The following is a 6949-nucleotide window of genomic DNA, read 5'->3' as shown; positions in this document are numbered from 1 at the left end:
AATAAACTACATGTGGGTGCAGAAGGTAAGTCGAAAGTTTAAACATGGCATTGTTTTAAGGATTGCAAGGGCAAGTTGAATTCCAAGAAAAACACATCTTACAGTGTTTCAGTTGCCAATCTCATCAGAATTAGACTTCTCGTTCACACTAACTTGAAGCCAAAACTCACAAGTTGCTTTAAATGAGACCGCTAGGCCTCACCCCTAAAGTTCAAAGAATCGTTAGTACTTAGCACAGACCGAACACATTTGTGTCACTTACTGTATAAATAAGAAAAACACGTTCTGCATTGAATCAGGATGGTTTACAGAAGGTTAATGCAGTCTTAACTTTCTTTATTTCAATGCCAAGACAAACTACATGGTTTCAAGGTAAGGCTCGTCCGGGATTTGAACCCGGGACCTCTCGCACCCGACGCGAGAATCATACTACTAGACCAACGAGCCATAAAAACTCATAGTTGTCTTTTAAAATTGTAGGCAGTGTTGCCAACGATAATACAAGTGGTTAGTTTGACAACGGAGGCATTCAAGTCAGATTTAGGCAAATGTGCTACAGTTGCAGTTTTGGTATATAAACTACATGTGGCTGCAGAAGGTACGTCGAAAGTTTAAACATGGCATTGTTTTAAGGATTGCAAGGGCAAGTTGAATTCCACGAAAAACACATCTTACAGTTGTTAGGATTTGCTAGGAGGGAGCGAACCCAGAGTGCAGAACAGGGACTCAACTCGGCAGAATGCAAAAATAGGAATTTAATGATAAATAAGGATACAAAATAACAAGCTGACGGGGCAGCAAAACTTACATGAACAGGGAGAGAGCACAGGAAACTCAGGAGGACTCAGGAGACACGGGAGACTCAGGGAACTAGGAATACTTAGGGGGGAACACAGGAGACCCAACGAGTATGACGCGACAACGAACAAGACTCAACAGACGGCTTATATGCAGGGACAGACGAGACGTGATTACACACAGCTGAGAAGAGACACGGGTGGCACTAATAGAACTAATGAGGGAGCACGAGGGAACACAGACACAAACCGGGCCACAGAAAGGTACCATCCTTATAGTACCCCCCCCCCCCCCCCCAAGGACGCCCCCCGGCGTCCCCAAAAAAAAAACCCCTCCCGAAAGAGTTGGGTGGGTGGAGGGCGGCACTGCAAGGGTGGAGGGCCCGAGGAAAACACGAGGACCAGAGAAAAAACTATGAAAAACACGAGGGAACAAAAAGGATTTGGACGGTCAAGGGATCGTCCCTAGGAGTCATTGGTCCGGCGGGCGGCCGGGAGGTTGTCCATCAAACCGGGCCAGGTCAGGGGGGCGGCCGGGAGGCCGTCTAAAACACAGAACCAGAGGGAACGCAGCAGGAACTGGAACTTCTGCGACAGGAACTGGAACTTCTGCGACAGGAACTGGAACTTCTGCGACAGGAACAGGAACTTCTGCGACAGGAACTGGAACTTCTGCGACAAGAACAGGAACTTCTGCGGCAGGAACAGGAACTTCTGCGGCAGGAACAGGAACCTCTGCGGCAGGAACAGAAACTTCTGTGGCAGGAACAGAAACTGGAACGGAACCCTCTGCGGCAGGAACGGAGTCTTCTGCGGCAGGAACGGAAACTGGAACGGAACCCTCTGCGGCAGGAACGGAGTCTTCTGCGGCAGGAACGGAAACAGGAACGGAACCCTCTGCGGCAGGAACGGAGTCTTCTGCGGCAGGAACGGAAACAGGAACGCAGCCCTCCGCGGCGGTGGCGGCAGGAACGGAGCCCTCTGCGGCGGCGGCAGGAACGGAGCCCTCTGCGGCGGCGGCGGCAGGAACGAAGCCCTCTGCGGCGGCAGGAACGGAGCCCTCTGCGGCGGCGGCAGGAACTGAGCAGGAGAGCTGAGGAGCGTCGGCCGGGACCCCCTCAGAAAAGGAGAGATGAGGAGCGTCTGCCGGAACCCCCTCAGAAAAGGAGAGATGAGGAGCGTCTGCCGGAACCCCCTCGGAACAGGAGAGCTGAGGAGTGTTCGTCGGAACCCCCTCGGAACAGGAGAGCTGAGGAGTGTTCGTCGGAACCCCCTCGGAACAGGAGAGCTGGGGAGCGTTTGCCGGAACCCCCTCGGAACCGGAGAGCTGAGGAGCGTTCACCGGAACCCCCTCGGAACAGGAGAGCTGAGGAGCGTTCGCCGGAACCCCCTCGGAACAGGAGAGCTGAGAAACCACCTCAGGGGTGGCAGTGACAGGGATGTTAAAAGTCCCTATCTTAGATAATAAAAAATCATACTCGGGGAGCAAAGAAAGACCAGGGATAGAAAGTAAAAAATCCTCCATCTGGGACAAAACGAGATCAAAGGAAGACGGGTTAGCTTTAGCAGAATTAAATAATTCTAATAGGGTCTGATTAATTTGAAAAATCTCCTCAGGTAAAAAGGAATGAAAAAAGGGAACGTCTCTATGTGTGGGTGTGGTGACGGGTGCCGCCCCCACCGGAAACCTGGAAGGTGAGGCGGCGGAACACGCCTCCACGGAGTCACTAGGAATACGCTCTGGAGGTACGGCCAAGCTGGGTCGAACAGCCGCGGTGCGGAGTGGCGTTGAGTGGCCGGATTCCGCCCCCACCAGGATCCTGGAAGGTGAGGCGACGGAACCCACCCCTGTGGCGTCAAGTGGACCGGACTCACCGAACCGAACAGGAGTGGACCGGAGCTCCCGTGGGACGCTGGATCTCGCCCCCACCGGAAGCCTGGAAGGTGAGGCGGCGGACCCCGCTCCCACAGAAACATCGGAACCAGCTCTAAAGTTCTGCTCAGCCGACGAGACCGGGCCGGTCGCCGCGGACTGCCTCCGGAACCGTTTTTTGCCACTACGGTGGCGGTGGGATGGCAGAAGGACAGGGACGGAGTGGAGCTCGTCCATCATGGCTCGAGGAGGAAAAAAGTAAAAAGGTGAGTTTGCCGAGAGAGACCCTGCCCGCTGGGTTCTGGTCTGGTCGCGTCGTAATGTTAGGATTTGCTAGGAGGGAGCAAACCCAGAGTGTAGAACAGGGACTCAACTCAGCAGAATGTAAAAATAGGAATTTAATGATAAATAAGGATACAAAATAACAAGCTGACGGGGCAGCAAAACTTACATGAACAGGGAGAGAGCACGGGAAACTCAGGAAGACTCAGAAGACACGGGAGACTCAGGGAACTAGGAAGACTCAGGGGGGAACACAGGAGACCCAATGAGTACGACGCGACAACGAACAAGACTCAACAGACGGCTTATATGCAGGGACAAGATGAGACGTGATTACAAACAGCTGGGACGAGACACGGGTGGCACTAATAGAACTAATGAGGGAGCACGAGGGAACACAGACACAAACCGGGCCACAGAAAGGTACCATCCTTACAACAGTGTTTCAGCTGCCAATCTTATCAGAATTAGACTTCTCGTTCACAGTAACTTGAAGCCAAAACTCACAAGTTGCTTTAAATGATATTGCACGGCCTCACCCCTAAAGGTCAAAGAATCTTTAGTACTTAGCACATACCCAACACATTTGTGTCACTTACAATATATGTAAGAAAAAATCAGTCATTTACAGTGTAAGTAAGAACAAAACATATTCTTCTTTGAATCAGGACAGTGTATTTAAGGTTAATGCAGTCTTGACTTTTTTTATGTCATTGCCAAGACAGACCTACTTGTTTTCAAGGTAGGGCTCTTACGGGATTTGAACCTGGGAATGTCAGGTTTTCTTCGTGGCAGATCAGGACAGAAGAACCCAGTTGCACAGGAATGAAATAAAAATACTTTTAATAATAATAATAATAAATCAAAAAGGCTGACATGGCAGCAAAACTTACATGGCCTCTAGAAACACGATCACTCAGGCAGGACAAGACAGGACATACCCAACGACGAACCGACAATGACAGAACTGACAGACAGACTTTATATACACACAAACAGGACATGACACAGGTGACAATCATCAGAACAATCAATTCAGACACAAGGGAGAACAGACAGGGGGAAGGCCCACTAGATGGTGCCATCCTGACAGGGAAGGGCTCTTACGGGATTTGAAAATGGGACCTCTTGCATCCAAAGCGAGAATTATACTCCTAGAACAACGAGACATAAAAATTCAAAGTTGTCTTTTAAAATTGTAGGCAGTGTTGCCAACGATAATATACAGAAGTATTTGGTTTGACAAAGGTAGCATTCAAGTCAGATTTAGGCAAATGTGCTGCAGTTGCAGTTTTGGTAAATAAACTACATGTGGCTGCAGAAGGTAAGTCGAAAGTTTAAACATGGCATTGTTTTAAGGATTGCAAGGGCAAGTTGAATTCCACGAAAAACACATCTTACAGTGTTTCAGCTGCCAATCTTATCAGAATTAGACTTCTCGTTCACAGTAACTTTAAGCCAAAATTCACAAGTTGCTTTAAATAAGAACTCTAGGCCTCACCCCTAAAGGTCAAAGAATCGTTAGTACTTAGCACAGACCGAACATATTTGTGTCACTTACTGTATAAATAAGAAAAGCATATTCTCCATTGAATCAGGATGGTTTATAGAAGGTTACAGCAATCTTGACATTTTTTTTTCATTGCCAGTACAGACATACATGTTGTATAGGCAGGGCTGGTCTGGGATTTGAACCCTGGACCTCTCGCAACGTAACTGAGAATCATACTCCTTTACCAACGAGACATTACAATTGCAATGAACTATTTCAAGAAAAATTGTGGGCAGCGTCTCAAACGTTTAGACAGGTATCATTGAAGTAAGTACGAGGCAAATGAGCAGCGGTTTCAATTTTGGTCAGTAAACTGCATATGGGTGCAGAAGGTAAGTCGACCGTTTAAACATGATAGTGATTTAGGGATTGTAACGGCAAGCTGAATTCCAAGAAAAACACATCTTAAAATGTTTTAGTTGACCAATCTTTTCAGAATTAGACTTCTAGTTCACAGTAACTTGAAGCCAAAACTCACGAGTTGCTTTAAATGATATTGCACGGCCTCACCCCTAAAGGTCAAAGAATCTTTAGTACTTAGCACTCACTGAACACATTTGTGTCACTTACAATATAAGTAAGAACAAAGCAGTGTCATTCACAGTATAAGTAAGAACAAAACATATTCTTCTTTGAATCAGGATGGTGTATTTAAGGTAATGCAGTCTTGACTTTTTTATGTCAATGCCAAGACAGACCTACATGGTGTCAAGGTAGGGCTTGTTGGGGATTTGAACCCAGGACCACTTGCACACAAAGTGAGAATCATACTCCTAGACCAACGAGCCATATCAATCTCAAAGTTGTCTTTCAAAATTGTAGGCAGTGTTGCCAATGATATACAGAAGTAGCAGTGGTGGGATGTAACTAAGTACAAATACTTCGGTACTGTACTTAAGTATATTTTTCATGTATCTGTACTTTACTTAAGTAGAGTTAAATGTGGGTACTTTATACTTTTACTCTACATTTTACATCAAGTATCTTTACTTTCTATTACACTACATTTCTATAATGCATTGCATTACATGTTACATTCATGTTGCAGCTTTTTGATTTGTTTGTTACTTTGAAAGTAACCAATGGCGAGAGGGGAGCTGGTCCATTGAATCACTGCAAAGTGGGCAGGTAACGTTAGGCCCGCCTTCAAGAAGAGCTGGGCCAATGACATATATTCTAGTATATATGTCATTGAGCTGGGTGCACCCACAGCACCACTACACCCAAAATGTATTCCACCGCAAGAGAGTCAGCCAGAAGATATGCTCCACCCATGGCCTTATTGAAAGACTGCTCAGTACAGCAGGACAGTTTCTCACTCCCAAAAGAGCCAGATTGGACTAAAAAATCTTTGAAAACCAACTTATTCTGAACTTGAACAAGAAGTTCTTGCTGCAATATTAAAATGTGTCAGTTCATGAGATGTTGGACAGGAAACAAGAGATGTCTCCAAATGTCTCAACACTAAGGTCCAAGTTTTAAAAATGGTGTCAGGAATATAAATATTGTTATAAATATTGAATAAATTATTGTTCACTATTGACCCATTACAATATTGAATATACAGTATTTTAACTAGAGTTGATGACAAACTGGAGTTGAAATATCAGTTGAAATGATCAGAGCCTATTCCTTTGTTAGATGTGTCTAATGCTCCTTTTGTTCAGGCAGACAACTTTTACTTAAATGTGTTTACTGCAGTTAAAATGACACATTGGTTTTACTTTGTGTTAAATAAAAACTTTAAAGGTATAATCATTCCTCTTTCTTATTTTGATTAATGGAATTTAACTCTGCATGTCATCCCTGAAATTCTGCTGCACCGAATCACAAGTCCAAGTGTGAACTGTGTCACAGAGTAAACACAATAAAAACATGTATTATCTGCAGCATTGTTCATTAAAATGGCTCAACACTATTAATGTATTACAGAAAATATACATATGGTAGGCAGACTTAAAGATATGTAGACCATTGCGTTATGTAATTAGGAAGTACTTTTACTTTTAATACTTTAAGTATTTTAAAAGCAAGTACTTATTTACTTTTACTTAAGTAAAAATGTTAATGTTTTACTTCTACTTTTACTAGAGTACATTTTTGTCTGTTTATTTGTACTTTTACTTAAGTACAGTGTTTGAGTACTTCCTCCACCTACTTAGTTTGACACCATCTAGTTAGTTTGACAAAGTTAGCATTGAAGTCAGATTTAGGCAAATGTGCTGCAGTTGCAGTTTTGGTATATAAACTACATGTGGGTGCAGAAGGTAAGTCGAAAGTTTAAACACGGCATTGTTTTAAGGTTTGCAAGGGCAAGTTGAATTTCACAAAAAACACATCTTACTGATGCATGCTCAATAATCCAGGTAGAAAAATCCAAAAAAGTTCAATCTGGTCCTCTGGACATTCAAAAAAAAAAAAAAAAAAAAAAAGAAATCTAGAAAC

General features: G+C 44.6%; 1 non-coding gene across 1 annotated transcript; it reads right to left on the bottom strand.

Moving 5' to 3' along the window:
- Nucleotides 1-375: 375 nt before the first annotated feature.
- trnap-cgg lies at nt 376-447 on the bottom strand. The gene has a single exon. It is a non-coding gene; the product is annotated as a tRNA-Pro (tRNA).
- Nucleotides 448-6949: the final 6502 nt, after the last annotated feature.

The sequence above is a fragment of the Nematolebias whitei genome, chromosome 5, assembly GCF_014905685.2.
Source record: "Nematolebias whitei isolate Nwh7 chromosome 5, NemWhi1, whole genome shotgun sequence".
In the NCBI taxonomy this organism is placed as follows: Eukaryota; Metazoa; Chordata; class Actinopteri; order Cyprinodontiformes; family Rivulidae; genus Nematolebias; species Nematolebias whitei.
This window is presented reverse-complemented; position numbering and strand designations above follow the sequence as displayed.